The sequence below is a fragment of the Orycteropus afer genome, unplaced genomic scaffold (genome assembly GCF_000298275.1).
Source record: "Orycteropus afer afer isolate SDZICR_OR568_19922 unplaced genomic scaffold, OryAfe1.0 scaffold00071, whole genome shotgun sequence".
Lineage (NCBI taxonomy): Eukaryota > Metazoa > Chordata > Mammalia > Tubulidentata > Orycteropodidae > Orycteropus > Orycteropus afer.
The window spans coordinates 9,712,150-9,717,454 of NW_006921658.1; the positions used below are offsets into that span (position 1 = coordinate 9,712,150).

Genomic DNA, 5,305 nt, shown 5'->3' on the forward strand with positions numbered 1-5,305 from the left:
TTTGAACCGCCAGCCTTCTGGTTAGCAGTCAAGTGCCTTAGCTACTATGCTACCAGAGCTTCCAGTCTTCCTTATAGACATGTGGATATTATCTTATCATTGACAGCTTTGTACTTCAGGATAGATCATGAGATGTTCTTTTGACAATGAATGCCATGCCCTTCCTCTTCAATTTATCATTCCCAACATGGTAGATCATATGATTGTCTGATTCAAATGGCCAATATCAGTCCATTTCAGCACACTAATGCATATGATATCAAACTTTATCTGTTCTATTTCATTTTTCACAACTTCTAGTTTTCCTAGATTCATACTTAGTACACTTCACATTCCAGTTATTAATGGGTGTTTGCAGCAGTTTCTTCCTATTTTGAGTCATGCTCCATCAGCAAATGAATGTCCTGAAAGCTTTACTACATCTACGTCATTAACGTCAACTCTACTTTGGAGAGGCAGCTTTTCCCCAGTTGTATTTTGAGTGCCTTCCAACCTAAGGGGTTCATCTTTGAGAATTATATCAGACAATGTTTCATTGCCCTTCATAAAGTTTTCCAATAATATACTAGACAGTGTTTTACTGCTATTCATAAAGTTTTCAGTGTCCAGTTTTTCAGAAGTAGCTGTCCCATTCCTTCTTCTCAGTCTATCTTCATCTAGAAACTCCACTGAAAACTGTCCACATGGATGACGCTGCTGCTATGTGAAATACCAGTGTCATAGCCTCCAGCCACATGGCAACATGTAAGCCACCATAGTATGACAAAGTGACAGAAAAGTGATGGGTCTTGTCCATAGAATCCTTCAATATTGCAACTCAAGGTTAGAATTTTTTCTTCAGTTCCTTCAGCTTGAGAAATACTGAGTGTTTCCTTTTGATTTTTTAACACTAGGTCTTTGCATATTTCATTTTAAATCCCTAAATTTGTGCCATTCTGCAATGACCTAACAAAATTTATATTTCTCAAAAGATTTATAGTCTCATTAATTAACTAACTATAACATTGAGATTCAATGGGGTCATTGATATATAAAAAGGATGAAGACATATTAATGGAAAATCAGTAGTGTATGTACATGGAAAAAATGAAGGAGACCTAACTCTCACTTTAATAAACTTGCCCAAGCCCTCAGCTGATTTAAAATTTTCAAAGTAAGTATTCTTCTACATGTGAAACTGAAAATTATTGTTTGTCTATTTTCTCTAACATTCACCTAAATTTCTTCTTGTATTAATTACACACTAACAGAAATTTATGATCTGATTTTGAGTTTTCAAAGGCTTTTCTACTTTAATCATACTTGAATTTCCCACAAACATTATGTCTACTCAATAAAACACATTTCATCTAGGGCAGAATTCTGAAGAATAAAGATATTTATATGCATTTCTCACCAACAGAGGGCAGTTCCTGATTGCCCAGAAAAGTTATTTATCCTTAAATGCCCTTAGACCTAGTTTTCTTACAAACTCAAACATGTTAAAGAGTTACAGTGCTTCTGGGTATGTTAGTGACCCCAAATTTTGTTCATTTATTTGAAACACACTTCCTCTACATGCACGTCTTATGTCCAAATAATGTCCTCTTGTTTTTAAGAAAACTACTTTAAAAAGCAAACAAACAAAATACTTCCACAAGTGCCAGACCCAAATAACACATGGATAGAACAAAACCTTAGACATACATAACACGATTTTCCAGTAAATCTGAGGAAGGGTATGTACTTGATAAAATGCAGAAAGCTGGGTGCTAACTTACACAAAAGTTTGTATTTCAATTAATCTCTAAACAAGGAAGGCACATCTATTTGAAAACTGCCAAGTGAACTTGCCTGAGTGCTAGTCAATCCTCGATTTTAAAACTTAGACTAAATGATTTTTTAAAACAGTAATATGTTTTACAATGTCAGCATTATTAAATAGATTGCAAATTCAAAAAGTTCAGTTTATATGAATTTGTTGCACTATGTTCAAAAGATGAAATGCTTTTAGTATGTTTCTCTATTTTTCTCAGTCTGTTTTGCCAACTTCACCTCTTTATTCAACTCAAAAGCACTTTACCATCTATCCTTTACAAAGCCCTAGACTAAGAATAATAAAGCAAGGGTCTTGCCCTCAAGGCATTTGCAATCTATGTAGACATAAAAACAGGCTGTTAGAAGACCTAGGCAGAGTAAAATAAATTCTGTATTAGTTGTGCACACACACACACACACACACACAAGCATTGTAGGGAAAACCAAGAAGAAATATTTCATTGTTCTTGACTTTATGATTCTTAAATGAAGAAAAAGTGCTCTCATATTATCTTCATGGTTTGTAAGCCCTGAATCAGATTTTTCCTTTTTTGGGGGTGTGGGGAGAGGTGGAATGGCAGGGGTCAGCACATCCAGAGAGCAATGGATAAGTCTTGCTCTGGGAAAACCACCTGCCTGATCCTGGTATTTCCCCTGCCAGGTAAGTACGAATTAGATTTTCTTAGCAAATAACTACATTCTGACTGGAAGTTAACAGAGGTTCTAGCACCCTGTGCAAATAAATGTGTTTCAACATTTACATGAAATTATAGAAAAAGTAGTCAAATTACTGATGGACACTGTACAGCACAGCAGTGACACCTCTGGCAATGAATTAGAGACCTAGGGCTATTCCCTGAGAGCAGGGGTAGTCCTGGGCTGTAGTGATCCTCGAGTTCAGAGGGATTCAACAAGGAGAAGGGGTTCATAGCAAATGGAGCAGCTGCTCGTGCTATTCAGACTTAGAAACATTTTGTGACTATATGATTTATGCTAAGCAGAACAACTTGAATTCTCTACTATTATTGAGGTACTAAATAAGAAAGTAAGTCAAGGATCCCAAAAGAATTGGGCTTTTGGAAATAAAAGTATGTCATTTTTATTCATTTCTCAGTTTGTCAAGGATCTATAACATACAACCCCTTCCACAATTGCCAAGAGGCACTGGTGGCTCAGTGGAAGCATTCTTGCCTTCTACACAGAAGACTCAGGAGCTCTGGTAGCATAGGTCCTAAGGCATTTGATTGCTAACCAGAAGGCTGGTGGTTCAAACCCACCAGCCACTCCTTGGAAAGAAGGTTGGGCAATCTACTTCTGTAGTAGTACTGCCTCAGAAACCCAAGGAGGGGTCACTATGAGTTAGGACTGACTCAACGGCAGCGAGTTTGGTTTTGGTTTATACAGGAAACTTGGGTTTAATAACAAGTCAATGCACCAAAAGTGCAGTCACCACCTATTTGTCAGTGGAGGCTTCTTTGTTGCTATAATGCTGAACAAGTTCCAGAGGAGCTCCCAGACTAAGATGGAGGAAGAATGTTCTGGTGATGTAATTGCAAAAATCATCCAGTGAAGACCCTATGGAACACAACAGTCTAATCTGCAATCAATCATGGAAATGACAAAGGACCAAGAAAGGTTCCATTCCATTGTGCATGGGATCACCATGAGTCAGGGGCCAACTCTACAGCAACTTACAACAACAACATACTCTCCAAAGACACCCAAACTTACAACACAAGGATAATTTAACTCCACAAAATAATTTTCACGAAAAGTCTATCTTCCTCCTTCAAATCATATATTGTGGCAAATGATTGTTGTTGTTGTTTGTGTTAGGTGCCATGGAATTAGTATCTGCTCATAATAACTCTGTGTACAACAGTAGGAAACAGTGCCCAGTCCTGTGCCATTCTTACAATCTTGCTGTGCTTTAGCCCATTGTGGCAACCACTGTGTCAATCTCTCTCATTGAGGGTTGCAAATAATTGTTGTTGGTGTTGTTATTTGCCATCGAGTCAGACCTGACTCATAGCGACCCCTCCTTGGGTTGCTGAGGCAGTATCACTATGGAAGTAGATTGCCCAGTCTTCCTTCCTAGGAGTGGCTGGTGGGTTAGCAATCTAGTGCCTTAGGCACTAAGCTACCAGAGCTCCTCACAAATAATTAGCTCCTCTCAATGTTTAATTAATATGCATCTTACAACCTTTCTTATATATATACTACCTTGCACAAATTAGGGTTTCTATGAGTCGGAGCCGACTCAACAGCACCTAAGAATAACAACAACATAAAAGAAAAAGAATCAAATGCCCAAGATTGTTAGCATTATTAAAAAAAAAAAAAAAACTTTATATAAACCCTGAGAACTAGCATATGAATAAAGTAAGTGAACTTATTACTGTTACCATTATTATCAACGTATTATAAATAATATTTTTCTAATATAACAAATTGCCTTTGAGTCGATTCCAACTCACAGTGACCCTGTAGGACAGAATAGAACTGCCCCATAGGGTTTCCAAGGCTGTAAATCTTTACAGAAACAGATGGCCACATCTCTCTCCCACAGAGTGGCTGGTAGGTTTGAACCACTGACCTTATCCAATTTAAAAATTATTTTGCATTTATTATGTCATCTGAATCTTACAGAGTCTGTAAAAACTGAAGCTTAGCAATGTGAAATGACTTGCTGCAAGTTTCCCACTTGTTAGTGAGGATCAGGGGCTAGAATCCATGTCTACTGGCTTCAGCTTAAGCCAGAATGGCTTTCGGATCTGGCACAAGAGCTGAGGCTGCCCAATAATAAAGAGTAAGAAAACCATTATTAGGAAATCCAGAACCATTTTAATTTAAGATGATTAAGGGAATATGGAGAGTGGTGTTATAACTGATGTATGCAATCAATCATCTTTTAGTTAATTTCTTGGGTAGACGTGTTGGTAGCAAAAGGCTGCCCAGTTTGTGTATTTCTATTAAGTGAAAGACCAAAAGTTATTAATTAATATCCTACCACGACCAGATACTTTATAGCTAAAAGAACAACAGTAATAACTAACACTTATTAAGCACTTACTGTAATAATGCCAGGCATTATTCTAAGTGCTTTTCTGTATTGATCCACACAACAACCTAAGACATACATACAATTATTTGCCCCAGTCTTCATAAGGGAGGGTTAAATAACTTACCCAAAGTCACACAGCCAGCAAATGGTGGCACCAGGATTTGAAATAAGCAGCTTGACTCTAGGACCTGAATTCTTAACCCACATATAATGTCATGTAATTTAAACTTCTCCTTAAACCTGTTCTGTGAGATCCTTTATATGGCTGAGATAATTGTGGCTCAATTTAAGTTCAGCAATTGAAACTAAGCACAGTTTCAAAGTCAGATCACTCTGTCTCCAAAACCTCCACTTCTTGTACCACAGTCCCCCTAAAGGAAAGGAGATGCAAAGGTGGAGTAATACAAGCCTGGGAAACAGCTCTTAACAATTATACCCCAAATG

General features: G+C 37.5%; 1 pseudogene; it reads right to left on the minus strand.

Annotated features, from left to right (window-relative positions):
• Window positions 1-2,285: 2,285 nt before the first annotated feature.
• LOC122149995 lies at window positions 2,286-2,466 on the minus strand (annotated as a pseudogene).
• Window positions 2,467-5,305: the final 2,839 nt, after the last annotated feature.